Source organism: Homarus americanus, unplaced genomic scaffold, assembly GCF_018991925.1.
Source record: "Homarus americanus isolate GMGI-L3 unplaced genomic scaffold, GMGI_Hamer_2.0 scaffold32583, whole genome shotgun sequence".
Classification (NCBI taxonomy): Eukaryota; Metazoa; Arthropoda; class Malacostraca; order Decapoda; family Nephropidae; genus Homarus; species Homarus americanus.
The window spans coordinates 22,493,152-22,510,651 of record NW_024713129.1 but is presented as its reverse complement, the minus strand read 5'-3'; the positions used below and the strand labels follow the sequence as shown (position 1 = coordinate 22,510,651).

At 43.8% G+C, this 17,500-nt stretch overlaps 1 long non-coding RNA gene across 2 annotated transcripts in view; it reads right to left on the bottom strand.

Annotated features, from left to right (window-relative positions):
* The window catches only part of LOC121869413, a 76,584-nt gene that overhangs the window by 11,135 nt on the left and 47,949 nt on the right, over nt 1-17,500 (bottom strand). For both annotated transcript variants that reach the window (XR_006089551.1, XR_006089548.1), the window contains exon 2: nt 4,986-5,265. This is a non-coding gene — a long non-coding RNA (uncharacterized LOC121869413). The remainder of the gene's footprint in view (nt 1-4,985; nt 5,266-17,500) is intronic.

Below are 17,500 nucleotides of genomic sequence, written 5' to 3'. Positions count from 1 at the left end.
ATAGACTTGTTCATTCATTCTTTTCCATTTCATCTAATAACTCATATTTTCTAACCAGAAAAAAAAAATTGGCTTCTGGTTAAAACTTCTGATAATTAAGCACTGTAGTGTACCCATACTGTACCTATTGCTACCTCTACATTTACTGTCCGTACATGATTTATGATATATCTGTATGTATGTTCTTCACTCTTAAATCACATCTACTGTAAAATGCATCGTAAAATATTATCTTCAAATATATTAGATCAAGAACCAGCCCATCCAGCATAAATCCTAAACATGTGAAAGTACAAAATGAAGTTCAAGGCAACTATCCAATCCACTTTGTCAACAATAAAAAACAATGGTAAGAACCTAAGAATTATTTTCATTTACATAATATGACTTTTAAAGATGGAGTTGGTATAGCGTAAGCTGCTCTTCCCGTGCGTTCCAGACACTAATTAAATTTCAATTTCAATTGTTTATTCCTGATAGAGGAAGCGGGATCCTAGTGCTGTCACTAGGTACCCTGTACAATGACACCAAAGCATCTGGCAAGTGTGACAAGTATATACAGTATAAATACAGTAAAAGTCCAAAAATCCGGATGCCGGAATCGGACCACCGAAATCCGGACTTTTCAAAACTCAAACTTTTAAATTTTGCGGGCTTTGGTGGGTTATGTGAATGAATGGAGTTGCTTTAAAAATTAATTTACATAATTCTAATAATAAAATTAATTGTAAATTATAGGTAGCTAATTTTGTTAGTTTTGTAATTAGCTTGAACTGAAATGTAAATTTGAGGCACTATAAATCTTTTGTGTGTATGTGTGCATGCGTGAATGCCACAGCGGCACTATGACAACAAACGACCACGATCGCCACTTTAAAACAAGCAATCAAACAGCAATAACGTGTAATTTTGAGTCCTACTCTTTCCATGTACAGAGTACAAGCCCATAATAATGCTAAAGTAGATAAACTTCGTTGTGTGAAGAAAAGAAGAACACATTGAAATTGGTGACAAACTTGAAATAATTAAGAAACTAGAATGTAATGTGAGCAATGCTGTTCTAATGAAACATACAACATTGGAAAGTCTACAATTTATGATATAAAAAAGCAAAAGAATAAAATTCTAGAATTCACAGCTTCTTCTGAGCCTTACATTAAAATTGCTGAAAGAAAAAGTTTATATTGGCCCAAATTAGAAAATCTTGATAAAGTGTTGCACGAATGGTTTTGTTAAAACGATCAGAAGGTATGGCAATTTCTGGGCGGCGCTTATTGCCAAAGCAAAAGTCTTTTAAGGGTAAATGAACATTGAATCAGAGTGCACATTTAGTGATGGATGGCTTAGGAATTTCAAGACTTCGTCATGGTATTAGACAGTTTGTTTACATTTTTGTCTAGTGTTGACTTTATTTTTCTTTAAAACTGCTCGTTTTGATGAAAGAAGCATGCTTTATTTGATAATGAATAAACTATCAAAATGTACCTGTTCATCTCTTCTTTATTCCTCCTTAAATTTTAATTTTAAAAGTACTGCCTGAGAATCCGGAAAATCCGAAATCGGACCGGCCAATCCCCAAGCAGTCGGATTTTTGGACTTCTACTGTTATTATAAAGGCTTACTAAACCCTAAGGAAGGAAGGATATTCCTTTAACACATAATCATGTGTTACAAAATATCTGGCCAGTATAGGGGAGGATCATCGTGTCTCCGTCGAAGTGGGTAGGTAATTGGTCCATGTGGCGTCCAGGCGTTGTGTGTGCAGGGACATCTTAGGAGGTAGTGGATAAGGGAGTGCGGCTGTGAATAGCTGCGCCAAAAGCACAAGAGCGTTGCTCAGGGGATCTTGGGGATACCAATCTCCCAAGCAAAGTCATACCCAATGATGATACGGGCAGCAATCCGTCCCCTCGCGACCCACCCTTTCCTGTAGGCCTGTCACGAGAGAGAGGTCCAGAAATTTCGGAGGACACTCGTACCAGGTGGGCGGGGTGTCTAGGGATAGCTGCTTCCGAGTTCTCTCTGTTTAAGCGAATTTGGGTCCTAAGCTGCAAAAGTGTTAGAAGAACAAGCGTAGTCAGATTATTGGCCTTGTTGCAGCCAGTCTTGGCAAGACCATCTGCTGCCTCATTCCCCAAGATACCGACATGACTGGTATCCATAGGAATGTCTGGGGCTGACCTCACAACCTGAAGTGTGGATGTTAACCCTCGTGGCAGGAGGATGAGGTCCTTATTGTCCCCTGATCCAAATCACGATCCCATCGAGAGCCAGACCTGGAATATGGCAACAGACAAGCAAGGGGAAAGAAACATACTTCTTCCTCAGCGAGAAGGGCAGCAAGGAGGCTATTAATTCAGCCTGAGTGGAGGATGCCCCGTCAGAAACTCTGAGAGACAGTTTGAGAGGCTCAGGGGCATGAGGACGGGAGATGTAGACACCAGCCCCGGCCCTACCTGTAGCGGGGTCAACAGAACCATCAGTGTAGAGGACGACCCTACCTGGGGACCAGTGAGCGATCCTGGAGAGGTGGTATTTGCAGAGAATAACAGGGTTCACCTGGGATTTCGGGAGCGGTCCACCGAGGGCAATCACTTCAGGTTGAAAATCCAGCCAGGGAGAAGGAGACGAACCAACAGCAGGGGTGACAACAATATCAGGCAGGAGGTCATGTTCCTCAAGGGCTCGGATGAGTGACCCTCGCCACTGTCTTCTAGATGGAGGTCGGTCTCGGACAGCAGGAGTCAAGTTGGTTTGGACATAGTTGCCCCGAGGATCCTGTAGAATGGAAACAGCAGTTTTTAGGTAAAACTCCTGGACACGATCCTGTAAGGGGGAAAGACCAAGTTCGGTATATACAAAAGTAGAGCGTGTCCACTGAGGAGCCCCAAGGATGATACGAGCAGCTTTCCTCTGGATAACTTCGAGACGGTTGACAGCAGTCCGACTAATGTTGACGAGGGCAGGGGCGACGTAGTCGACACAGGAACGGACAATGGACTTGTACATGGTGAGAAGTACAGGGATGGTGGCACCAAGGGAACCCCTGCACATGGTAGAGAGGGGAGCGAGACGCCAAAAGCATATGTCTCAAAGATAGCGGACTTCAGGGATCTGACAACGTGTGCGAGTTACATACACACCCAGATATTTTGTCTCATTAACCCAATCCAAGGGCGTTCCTGATAAGAGAAGGGGTGGAGGTACAACACGACCGTGCCACATGGCTTTTGTTTTCGCAGTTGAAAGAAGGAAACCAAGTAAATCACTCTCTGGAGACCAGATCAAGGGCTTCCTGCATGCTGAGGTAGTCAGGGGCTTGGAGGAGGACATCGTCGGCATATCCTGAGTGGACAACTTCTGTCGGCCACGGGAGAGATGCAATGGAGTGCATGAGTGTTAAACAAGGTGGGACTCAGGACTCCACCTTGAGGGGTGCCGAGGTTCATTTCTTGAACAGTAGACATAGAGCCTTCAACGCGAATCCGGGCCTGACTTCCAGTGAGGTAAGAGGCGATCCATTGTAGAAGTCTCCCTTTAACCCCTAACCGCGCAAGTTCAGCTAAAATGAGGGCAGGCTGAGCCGTATCAAAGGCTCCCTTGATATCAAGGAAGACGGAGATGCGGGCAGTCTGATTGCAATAAAAGGAAGCAATGGAGTGTGCTGTGCTGCGATGTTGAACGAAACCATTGAGGGAGTTGTGAAAGCCGCCTATGGTGTGAAGAAGGCGACGATGGAGTATCCTCTCCATCATCTTGCAAACACAGGAGGTAAGACTAATGGGTCGATATTTCCCAGGATCTCCCGGCTTAGGGATGGGGATAATAGTGACATTTTTCCAGTTGGACGGGATAACCCCATGTTCAGACATATTGTAGAGAGCAAGCAAGGGGCCGTTAAGAATATTAGTACAGGCGTTGAGGACGGAGTAGGTTATCTGATCATCCCCAGGAGAGGTGTCTTTTCTAGAGCGACGAGCACTGTCAAGATCGAACTGTGTGATGGGATGATCAGTGGGGGCAGGGGAGGTAAGAGCAGCACGAACAACAGGCTCAGACGCATTGATGCGAGCCTGCACTGCCTCCTGCATTGGATCTGGAAGTGCCTCAGGGGAGGAAGCTCGTGCCCAGTCCTCCATTAAAGAGCAGGCAAGGGAGGCGGGGACACTAATTTACGAAAACTTTCTTTGGAGAGACGTTGTGGGAGCTTGAGTTTTGTGGCCATGATTTCTGAGTTTGTTGCTGTGGTTGTCATTTATCATCCAGGTGAATCTACTGCCAGGGGCATTAAGCAACATTCACTCAGTTTTTACCTTCATCAAGAGTCACCGCCATCACTGACCCTGCCACAAACGCAACACAAAGTAAGCACTAAGCTTCCCTCTCTATGGTCTGCACCTTTACCTCTAGACACTTCATTATACATTCCAGTAACGAATATTGAAAACACAAGAGACGTGACGACACAAGGAGGAGTGAGGAGTGAATGAGACATTGCCCCAAGGTGCTCCACACAATACTATGTTGTTCCTCCCAGCACATTGTATATGCACTGATAACAATCGCCTTCCTCACAATCTTATCTGGCTCTATCAGTCTTATAACCTGATTTGGTATATAGGACAGTATACAGTTCCTACTTATGGGCTAATTTTGTTGTGGAATAATGGTTATTATTACAAAAGAATGCAAAGCCAAAAGATAAAATGAGAGAGAGAGAGATAGAGAATTAATAAATGTTTTAATGTAATGCTCAGTACTGCAGCTCACCAAAGCCTCAGCTAAGTCAACATTATCCAAACTGGCTGTTTTTATGTTAATTTCTGGATAAGCAAAAGGTTCCAGTTCAATTCAAATCAATACTCAGGTCGGAGGATTGGAGACCACAGCCCACCATATCATACTTTACGGGCTGTACTTATGAATGTTCCACAAACTCAAATACCTACATCTAACACAGAAGAGGTTGAGTGAGCATGACCAACCTGAGAGACAGAGCAGACTTTACTGAAGAGCAGTTCCTTCTGTGGGTCTGAGAGCGGAGAGGAGTCGAGCGACACCCCCAGTTGGAACAGCCTCTCCCGTAGCAGTTTGTTCTCTGATGAGAGAATCTAGACTCTAGAGTGTACTCCTGACGTTGGGGGGCAACTCCAGGCTACTGGAGGCGGGAGGAGCAGCAGTAGTGGCATTGCTGGCGGCTGCTTCAGTTTTGCCTGAATTCTTTGCGTTCTCATCACCGGAGTGTTCCCGCTCCCTGGCTGACTCCTGCAATACAAGGAACACAAAAATTTATTGACTAAAATTACAGCATTACGTATTTACTGAAATAAAATGACTCATAGAACAATACTACAGCTAGAGCATATATGAAATAGTAGTTAAAAAAAAAAATAGAAACTCTTTACATATACACACGCACACACTCTCAATAGTTTCACATAAACCTTAAATTCCACCCAAACAAGTCCCTCAGGCAAAGAAAGACGGTCGAAAGAAATTGAGGCAAGACAAGGTTCTGTAACAATAACACGGTAAGTAAGATTGACCCAGGATAAATCTACATGTACTTGACTCCTACGGAGGTGTGACGAATTACCAACTAACCACAACCATCCCGAGGTAACTGGCGAATTTAACTTCAGAGCGACTACCGATATCCCAACCACAGACCACACAAAGCATGTCGATGATCCAATTGTACGCAGGGACGAAGGTAACTGGCTGAGTGGCTGGTCATATATTAACTCTGATTCCCTTGTAAATTTTCTTTGAAGGTACAGTGTTTATATAATAATGTTGTTGTTTTTCTTAAGTGTTGTAGAATTTCGTTTCGGTTCCCACATTTCACATTGAAAAATCCCTCTTCCTTAAACCCCAACATCCATTCTTCACCCTCCACACTACCCTCCACCCCTTTCTTTCACCTCCTCCCCTTAAAACCACAACCCCTCCTTCCCTTCACCCCTTAAAAATCCAACCCCTACTTCCCTTCTACCCCTTAAAAATCCAAACCAGCCCCTACCTACTCCACCCCACCTCAGTCATAACAAACCATCTAAGCAACACACACAAGATACTCTGGCACACACAAGACACTTAGACACACACTTACAACAGCTGGACTACACACACTTCCCTCCACGACACAGCCAAAACCTAAGTCTCAACTCCCTGCAACGTCTCCTCACCACCTCAGACAAATAAACAATTACTCGGTCTACCATTTCATCAGTTTCTAGTCCTCACTTCAATCATTAGGTAAACAAAGCAATGGTTCATTAATACCCTGTAATGGGATTTCGACCAGATAGACTTTGGGATTTTGACCAGATAGACTTCGGGATTTATCTATCCAGACACTTCCTTACAGATTCGATTATTTTGCCCCCGCACGCAGCATTGGGGGCTAGTTTATTGGGCACCCTTTCACACACCCTCCACAAGGCCAAGTACACCAGCACTTCCTCCTCACAGCCCCACAAGTTTAAGTGAGTACAATAGCCTCAGCAGGGAGAGAACGGTGAAGGGCTGACAACGTTACACAATGCTAACAGATAAAGAGATAGAAATGGCTAGTTAAGATACAGGTCATTCTATCCCTTATCCCACTGAAATAAACCAAGGAAGAGGTGGGATAGTCAAGGAAGGGAAAGGATAGTGTAGACTTGGGATTACTTCAAATATCAGGGATTTCAGGGTACAGACAGTATCCTATCCTACCCCATGATATTCAGGGTACAGTATCCCATTCCATCCATCCCATGACATACCTCAACCTATCCTGTTCCTCCTGAGGGATACAATAACACCTGCTAGCCTGAGGATGAGGCGGGATAGTGTGACGAGGTGGGATAGCGTGGCTAGACGCACTAGCGTAGCTAGGGGGGGGCGGCACTTTTGGGTCTGCTCATCACCCATATCTGCAGCTACTGGAGACGTTAATCCATCCCTTTGTATCGGCGGCAAGTTAATCCTTGTCGTGTCTGACCTAACACCTGACCCACATCATCACGGCCACGTCATGAGCTACGTACACCCTTGCTATGCTCCCCCCCCACACACACAACCTGTAACCTGTTGAGGATTAAGGAAACAACTTCAAACAAGTACGCCAGTGAGCTCATGTGGTGTGGGTCAGGTGTTAGGTCAGACACGACGAGGATTAACTTGCCGCCGATACAAAGGGAAGAATTAACGTCTCCAGTAGCTGCAAAACCATGCAGTCTCGGGTCATATCAGTTCATGTACAGCCGACCAATCCACCAGTTACAAGCAATTCACTTCAGTTCTCCACAAGTCTCCATCGTGACAAGACGAGGGGAGGCTAGACGACTTTTAAGTTCTCTTGTGTTTTCGATCCAGTTATTTACTTCGTTGGAAGACATAATACTATAAGGTAAGAAATATTAAAGTATTGGTTAAAAAATATTGATGTGACTTTTGCTGCGGTACTGAGATTAAATATTAAGATTTTGTTTCACAGCATTGCGATTTTATACTAAGACACTATCCTCACTGGGGTACAGACAAAAGCCCCCCCAGACGAAAGCCACCCAGACAAAAGCCATATACTTTGATCGGGGTGGCTTTTGTCTGACAACAGTAAGGCAAACTATTTAATATATATATATATATATATATATATATATATATATATATATATATATATATATAAAAGAGTGAGTCACTGTGCAATATGTATTTTTTGTAGGGTCACGGGGGGGGGGGCGGCAAACTCAAGGGCCGCCCCGGGCGGCACACACTCTAGCTACGCCACTGGCTAGACGGGAGAGAGGATCCTCTTTCACTAAGCTGGGGTAAGGTGTGTGACCCAGCCAGAGAGAAAATCATCACACACACACCCCCTAATATATACGCTCACATCCAAGGAGAAAAAAATCGGGTCGTGGAAGAGTCGTGTGTTGAACCTGTACACATAATCTTAACCTAACCTAACGGCTGTCGAGTTGGTTCTTCCTGATTGCCTAAAAAAAAATAATAATAATAATAAAAATAATAATAATAATAATAATAATAATAATAATAATAATAATAAGTAAATAAAAATGCATGAATGGATATAGATAGAAGTATGGATGGATAGATGGATAAATAGATAGATGGGTGGATATAGAGGTAAACAGATAGATAGATAGATAAACTTTGAGAAAGAGAGAGAGAGGGACCCACCCACCCCCTCAACAACCAGCTCGTGACAAATGATCACTAATTACTTCCCACCATCATGACTACGGGTCATTATGAACATCAATTCGTCAGGCCGGAGTTAATGAGGCTGCTGCTACGTCCCATCATCCACGTCTCAACCTAAACAAAGCGAATATTTCGCCATACGGGGATCAACACACTCACCCTACCCCCTCCCTCCTCCCTACACACACACACACCCACGTAACCCACGGCAGTGATTTATGTAGACTCAATGGTGAATTATGACTCAGCAATAATAATAATAATAATAATAACAATAATAATAATAATAATAATAATACATAATAATAATAATATTAATTATTATTATTATTAATTATTAATTATTATTAATATTATTATCATTATTATTATTATTATTATTATTATTAATAATCAAACAATTATCACATGTAGTTTAATTAAGGAACGTAGATCGAATTACTGTTTTATACCCCCCCCACCCCACCCCCCTAATTAGGATGTCCCAGGCCCCTTATTTCCCCAGAAGAGGGGGGAGAAGCAGGTGAGACAGAGAGGAGGGTTGAGAGAGGGAGGGTTGAGAGGTGAGACAGAGGGAGGGGGTTGAGAGAGGGGAGGGGGTTGAGAGAGAGGAGGGGGTGAGACAGAGGAGGGGGGTTAGAGAGAGGAGGGGGTGAAAGGCAGATAAGAGAGTGGGTGGAGAAAAGGAGGGGAGGGAGGAAAAGGGGTATGATGGAGGAAGGGGGGAGGAAGGAAGGAGGGGAGGAAGGAAGGAGGGGAGGGAGGAAGGAAGATGAGGTGAACGGGAAGAATGGGCGAGAGGACGAAGTGATGGAGAAGAAGAACCAGGAGGAGGAAGAGAAGAAGGAAGGAGTAATAAGAGGAAAAAGGTAGACGGAAGGAGGAAAAGGAGGAAGAGGAAAAGAAGAAGAACAAGAAGAGGGAAGAGATTGATAGAAGTGGAGGAGAGGAGAGAGAAAAGGAGAAGGGTAAAATGTAACTTTCGAAACACCCTGAATTTTTGTCTACCTCATCCGCCCAGAGATTTAGTGAGGGCCATTTCCCAGGGTCCAGTGGTCCATAGTCCAGTGGTTCATGGTCCAAAGGATAATTGAGTACCCAGAGAAAACTTGTCATGTACGTTTGAGGGTTACGCGGTACAACTCCCTTCTCACATCTGACACGAACGGGATGAGGTTCGATAGAGGGACGCGGTCAGAGGCACACACACATATTTACCACCTAAGACAGCCACACCCTACCCATTATCTTAAGCATTAGGGTGGCTGTTTGGGTAGGGAAGAGGGGAGGGTAGGGGGTGAGTAGAGGGATAGGGAAGGGGGATAGGGTAGGATCGATAGGGCAGAGGCAATGGTGTTCATCTATGGTTCGGGGTGCCAAGACCAGCCCCACCCCACCCCACTCCACTCCATCACACCCCTCCACTACCCCTCTCCCTCTCATATGAATAATTCAACCTTAAGAGTCGACCACCAGCCACCGTCTCGTTATCTGATCCACCTATCTACCCGCAGACTTGAAATTTGGTGGGATTAATTTCAGTAATTAAGTACATCCAGAAGAACATAACAACAAACTTGACTGGAAGGCCCATGTAAATAACACAGTCAAGGCAGCCTCGTACCGTCTCTACATGCTACGAAGACTAAGGTCACTTGGGACACCCACGCCAGAGCTGAGGACCATCTACAACGCCTTTATTCTCTCCAAACTAACGTATGCGTCGCCAGCCTGGTCGTCTTCTCTCAATTCCACCCAACAACGTCAGCTAGAGAAGGTACAGAAAAGGGCCTGCAGAATCATGCTCGGCGCAGAATACTCCGGCTACACCAACGCTCTCTCCACCCTGGAAATGCCATCCCTCAGTGACCTCCACCACCAACCACTGGAAAGGTTTGGCAGTGGACTACTGCACCACCCTCGCCATCGCTACCTCCTGTCCCCCCCACCAAACTCGTGCAGTCCGCCACTACAACAAAATTCAGCCCATAAGAGCCCGCACCGATAGATATAAGAACAGCACCATCCCATCTATTGTTAAAATAATAAACAGCTCCTGATTTATGTACTGCACAGCCCTGTAAATGTATTCAATGCATATTATATCATTATGTCTAAATCTAATGTAAGTCTGTATATTTTCAGCCACCGGCTGCAACTCTATTAATAAACCGTTTATTATTATTATTATTATTATTATTATTATTATTATTATTATTATTATTAACAACACCAACCAATCACCTGAGAAACCAATAGTTGGCGAGTACTGAAAGCAGGAAAGGATCGCTTGGGTGCTTTAGTTTTAGTTTAAAAAATTTATTGAAAAAGCTTGGAGTACAGTTTGCCTATTCTGAGTAATTCAGTCAGGTCTTGACACTGAGGGTGGTATTGTAGTGGATACTCTCCCCTACAACTGCCACTGCCGTTTGTCGCTGACCAGCCGATCCCTTTTCGAGTTTCCCAGCCAAAGCCTAGTGGTCTGACAGAGCGGGGTCAGCTATCAGCGACGTTTACTTCCGGCGGACCTCCTATATAAGCTCCCAACCTCGCCGTGAAATCCCTTCTACCTAGAGCCCCGCAACGCAACACCTCCCAACAAGCTCTCTCAACAAGCTCCTCACCCAACAGGACCTCTCAGCAAGCTCCTCACCACACAGCAACTCCCTAGCACTGTACTGTACTGTACATATATATATATATATATATATATATATATATATATATATATATATATATATATATATATATATATATATATATATATATATATATATATATATATATATATATATATATATATATAACCACCATTTATAGTTTCCTTTCTCCAACCCATCCTGAGTGCGAGACATCATAATAAGCACAACAGTATCACTTCTCACTGCCACGCAGGACAGAGGTTAATACACAAAGGAATAGATCTAGAGACGGTAATCTTACAAGTTTATGGTGCTTTCCTACCAAGATCAGACAGACACAGTCTACATTGTCGCTCGCTAGCTCTGTCTTTAAAATCTGAAGCACAAGACGGAAATGCTTTGATATATTCTCCAGTACAGGTCAGGTCAGGTCTGGACAGCTGTGTTTGCCCAGGTGTGGTTGTAACACGGTTATATCGCAGGGTTAACTCAAGTACTTTGTGACTGCCAGTTCTCCTGGGTCAGGTCTTACTCTCACTGTACGGTGTGTCTGTCATGGTCACGTTGACTGCTAGTCTGTTTTAACTAATGATTCTTATTAAACTCTACGACCGCAAAACATGAGAGGGTAGCTGGTTAGCTATCCCCGAGAAGAAGCGTGTTTTTCCCATTCGATGTTTACACTCATGATCCCTCCCAGTAAGCCCCGCCTTCGAACACAGTTGTCACTGCGTTGTTTCCACTTTCTCCTTGCAAGCTCAATCTTGAATTAGTTTATGTAAATCAACTTTAGTAATTCACCAAACCTTTGTCAACTGAGGGTCATCTTTGAATGAGTAACGGTTAGTTTGTTTGTAACTCCTGTCATTGCGTGAGTAGCGATCACTGGCAACTCAGGGGTATATATACCACGGGTAAGGCAGAGAGAGCGTCCCATGACGTCTGCTCTCCCGTTTGTCTCCAGGTATGTGACAGTATTCTCTAGCCATTCAGTTTGATTGAGTCAATGTAGTGAATTATCAGTGTTCATCAGTGTTCATGCTTTAACAGTTGAATTGTCATTCACCCAGTGTAAGAAGTAATATAACGTAAAGGTCGCCTGTCGTTTCCAGATGAGAGATTTGTTGTGATTGTGTTGTTCATGCTTCGTCCTCCGTCACGTCATCTCCCGTTTGTCCCCAGATCCAATTTGTGGTTCTCGGATCACCCAACGACTGCCCCGGAGCCAGTAGATAACCAGCAGGGATCAATATATGCATTAATGTCGGTGATTCAACATGATTGAGACGGTAGGTCCACCTCGTGGGCCGAGGGCCCCAAACCCGCCTCATGTCGGAGTACAACCGACCACAACAGCAGTTGTTAGAGGCGCCAGTGCTATACCCTGGGACATGCCTTGGAGTTATGGTCCACAGTGTGGTTGTATGTGTTTGTTAATAAATACCCCATGTTGGGTAGTGGACCCATGTATTTGTTGGTATCAGTATTAACGTGTTGTGTGCGAGTGCATCTCCTATGCACTACCAACACTCTGTGAAGTATCATATGCCAGTTTGTCTTATAACTGGATGTAATGAGAAGTACCTAGTAATGTATGAGAAGTAAAGTTGTCCACTTGCGACTCTGAGTAAAGTTTTGTAACTGTACTGTAATGCCTTGTACCACCAGTAGGTGTGAGAAGTAAAGTGATCTGCAAGGAGTTGTCATGTAACTATGTATCGTGAGTAGGGACAAGGAACTGGTCCTGCTATGTAATGTAATGTGACACCAGTAAGGTTGTGTGCAGTAAGTGTGTAATATCTGAGTAATTGCTGTTGAGTAAAAATAAGAAGATAAGTAAATAAGAAAATAAGTAAAGAAGATATACTGAGTCTGCAATAAGCCCAGGAGTTGAGCCTGGTAGTTATATGTTAATATTATCTCTTTTTCCCTTTGATTCCATATTAATAAACTTGTTCTTGAGTATTTTAGGAGTATTCATTTCTCCCACAGTAGTTACCTTTATTTCCGTCCAAGTGACTTGATACCAGAATTACAATACCCATGTGCCTTGGACCCTCGACATGCTACCAAAAAGAACTAAGGTTTGCAGTAACCATTGAAGTAAGTAGAAAGAACAATTGAATTAAAGAACTAAGACAAGAGAAGTAAGAGTAAAAGATAAGGCAGAGTATGAGATAAACAGCCAGCTTGTTGGTGCTAACCCCCTCCCTTACATAGGTGGCAGCTTTTTTGTTGTTCCGTCCCTCCCCCCCCCCCTACATGTCAACTTGCGTGGGTGTACACCTGCTCAATTTCAAATTTCCAAACACCATATGAAGTATTAAGAAATACCCGAGTCCCTAAAGAAGTACAAAAGAGAAAAAGGAGGACTAAGACGCTCTGAAGTGGGGGGAGAACGGACGTCTCAACAGGTGGACTCAAAAAGTTTCACATGTTTTGTGGGCGGTGACCATGACAACGTCAGTAATATACAAAGTAAAGCACTTATTAATTAAAAACTATCATATCACGACGTCTGACGTGTGGTGGTATGCTGTTGGATATGCTTAATGTAAAAAGTACCTGGGGCTGTATGCTGGCAACGAACTGAAGTTCTCGGACCTAACCTAACCTAACTTTGCATGGATCACCCGGGGGTCTATGGTCAATAGTAATACCAAGGTGTACAACCTTGGGACCTATGTAATATGTGTGTAAAGTTTCAGGTCTATGACTGGATCCGACACACAAGCAAACACTTTATGTGGATGTGTTTGCGGCAGAAGAGATAATAATTACCAGAATCTAATCAGTGATGAACCAACCAATGTTAGTTAACCTGTCACATACCACACTGCCTGATACACAACACAACACAGGGAAAAATGGCTTCCAGGTTACGGAAGGTTAGTTACTTTTATCCTCTTCACCACTGGTCTGCTCTTTGGCCGCTTGGGCGATCGGTCATGTCACTGTTACGTACCGTTGGCAAGTACTAGGCATGTACTGGCTCCTCAATGTATCTGAACCTGCTCCAGTGCTTGCCAAGTCTGGTCTTGAAAGAGCTCACACTCGATGCCGTCACAACGCTCTCTGGCAGATTGTTCCAAGAGTTCATAACTCTCACAACGAAAAAGTTACCCCTCACAGTTTTCTGGGCTTGTGGCTTCTTCAACCTTGAGCTGACCCCTTGTGGATCGAGCGTCCGCCAGCTCCAGGTAAGGGCACTCGATTGAGTAGTGCCCTTTGAGATTGTTTATACACCTCAATTAGGTCGCCTCTTGCCCGTCTGTAGTATAAGCTAGAGTAGCTAGACAATTTCAGGCGCTCTAATCTCTCAGGGTAGCTGAGGTGCCGAAGGGTGTTTAATACGTAAGTATAATTAGATGAAGCGAAGGACTGTTGTAATTAATGAATATGTCTGCAACACAAAAATTTTAACTTAGATAGTAACAATGAAAAAACAAAAAATATTCTTGATATAATTAACACCAAGTTAATAGAAAAAACATCGGGCGTTATAATATGCATAATATCCCAATTTTCGAAACTACATTACAAATAAATAATAAAAAACTAAATTATTGTTCATGTACAGTATAGTGATTAAAATATGGCAGGACTTTCTCGTAGATGTGACCGATAACATACTGACAAATTAAGAGACGTTTGTAAAGTTTAAATCAGTACTTTACATATACTGTACTTTTACTTTTATCCTCTTCGCCACTGATCGGCTTGTTAGCCACTTGGGCGATCGGTCACGTCTCTGATTACTTTTCCTTTTCATTTATCTTCTTCACCAAAAGATCGGCTCGCTAGCCGCCCGGGCGATCGGTCACGTCTCTGTCACGCACTGTTGGCAAATACTGGGCATGCACCGGCTCCTGGGTGTACCTGAACCCGCTCCAGTGTTGGTCAAGTCTTGTCTTGAAAGAGCTCACACTCGGTGCCGTCACAACACTCTCTGGTAGTTTGTTCCAAGAGTTTACAACCCTCACTCCGAAAAAGTTAGCCCTCACAGTTTTCTGGACTTGCGGCTTCTTCAATCTTGAGCTGTGACCCCTTGTGGGGCGAGCGTCCGCCAGCTCCAAGTAAGGACACTCAACTGAGTAGTGCCCCCTGAGATGCTTATACACCTCAACTAGGTCCCCCCTTGCCCGTCTGTAGTATAAGCTAGGCAAGTTCAGGCGCTCCAATCTCTCAGGGTAGCTGAGGTGCCGAAGTGCAGGCACCAGTCTGGTGGTCCTCCTTTGAACATTTTCAACCAACTGACAGTCCCTAGCATATCTCGGGCACCAGATGGAGTGACAGTACTCCAGATGGGGAAGCACTTCACTCCTGAAGATCGTTACGAGGGACGGACTGTCTAGATATCTGAACGACCTTCTTATAAGACCCAATAATTTATTTGCCTGATTTACCTTCTTCTCGCAATGGCCCGAGAACTTCAGCTCATTGTCAACATACACACCTAGGTCCTAGTACAGTGCAGGGGGCAACAAGCCTAGTCACAAGACCATGCGGTCAGACACTAACACAGTCGTAGTCGTGTCTCGGAGGACACGTTATGTCTTGATATGGAGACAATATTAATACGATTTAAGGACAATGGGCAATTAGCACCCACCAAACCGTTGAGTAGAGTGCAAAAATCTAATCTAAATTATTATGATTAAGTAGGTGGTGACCTATAGTGGTTAGTGACTCCCTGTAGTCGGAGGTCCCTGACAGTGGGACAGTCAGGGCAATAGTGTTTAAGGGTGTTAGCACTAGGACAGTTACAGAGTTTACAGGAAGAGAAGTGCAGGTCAACCCCCACCTCAGATACTTGTGGGTGTGTGTGTGTGGGGTGTGTGTGTGTGTGTGTGTGTGTGTGTGTGTGTGTGTGTGTGTGTGTGTGTGTAATGTAGAGTGGATGTGTCATGGATAGTTGTGTGGATGTGAGATATGTGGTGTGGATGTGTCATGAGTGGTTGTGTGAATGTGTCATATGTGTTTGTGTGGATGTGTCATGAGTAGTTGTGTGGATATGAGTCGTGAGTAGTTGTGTGGATATGAGTCATGTAATGTGGATATGTCAAATGTGGATATGGTTGTATTTATCAGTCATGGCTGAAGGTGTCATATGGCCATGGGTGTCATATGAGTGAAGATGTCATATAAGTGAAGGTGTCATATGGCCATAGGTGTCATATGAGTGAAGATGTCATGTTAATGAAAGTTTCATATGGCCATAGGCGTTATGAATGAAGGTGTCATTTGAGGATGGTGTCATACTGGTAAATGTGTCATATTAGTGAGTGTCATATGGCTATAGGTGTCATGAATAAAAGTGTCATTTGGGTGATGGTGTCATACTGGTGAAGATGTCATATGCATAAGGATATCATATTGTTATAGGTGTCATATGTGGGAGGAACGTGCACAGCTGACACATATCACCTTTCCACATCACTGAGGGAGAGATACTGTATACTATTGTGAGTTTTATCATGTGGGAGATAACACTAGAACCATGATGATGTGGTGGGAGGAGACTTTAGTGTGGGTAGTATCTTGAGCCGAGTAACAGTAGCGATGATCTGGTAATTTATGTGATAAAAGTGACATTTATAAGTACTGTGAGAAGGAGTGAAGTAGTAGGAACAAGAAGCTCTGTGAGGGACAAATCTGCTACTTGGAACACTTTAACCCTACGGAGCAAAATAGTAAAGTAACATTTGCGATGATGTGGTGATTTATGTGAAAAAGTGACGTTTATGAGTACTGGGGAGGGGAAGGGAAATTGAGGAAAAAACAAGTATTATAAGTGATAAAGTATTTCATTCAACCCAAGAGTAAAATATATATATGGTTCCTACATAATTAGACATTTTTCACCCGTTTCTTTTTCTCGAGCCCATCAACACCAGAGCCTTTAGGAGCCCATCAACACCAGGGCCTTTAGGAGCCCATCAACACCAGGGCCTTTAGGAGCCCATCAACACCAGGGCCTTTAGGAGCCCATCAACACAGGGGCCTTTAGGAGCCCATCAGCACGAGTGCCTTTAAGAGCCCATCAACACCAGGGCCTTTAGGAGCCCATCAACACAAGGACCTTTAGGAGCCCATCAACACCAGGGCCTTTAGGAGCCCATCAACACCTCCTGGGCCTTTGGGAGCCCATCAACACCAGGGCCTTTAGAAGCCCATCAACTCAAGGACCTTTAGGAGCCCATCAACACAAATATGGGACTAACAAAAGCTAAATTGGTGGTGCTGGTGATAGCGGTGACCATCAGTCTGGCGACACCTGCCACACCTACAGGTATTGTGATGCCTTAGTGTGTGTGTGTGTGTGTGTGTGTGTGTGTGTGTGTGGGTGTGTGTGTCAGGTATAAGGCCATAAAGGCGACTTTCTTGTGCAGGAGTGAGAGATATGTGAAGAGAAAAGGAAGAGCTGTGCATTTACAGTTTAAACGTCGGTTAATACATGATTAAAGTGAAAAAGGGGGGAATCATATACGGTAAGTAGGGGTGCAGTGAATAATTTAACCCAGCATTGTTTTAACACGTCATAAGGTGAAATTCCTTCATAAAACAAACCACCACATATCTCTCTCAATCTATTTATGCATACAATACGTGAAATTGCTAGTTAAGTCAAAATAAAAACAGTT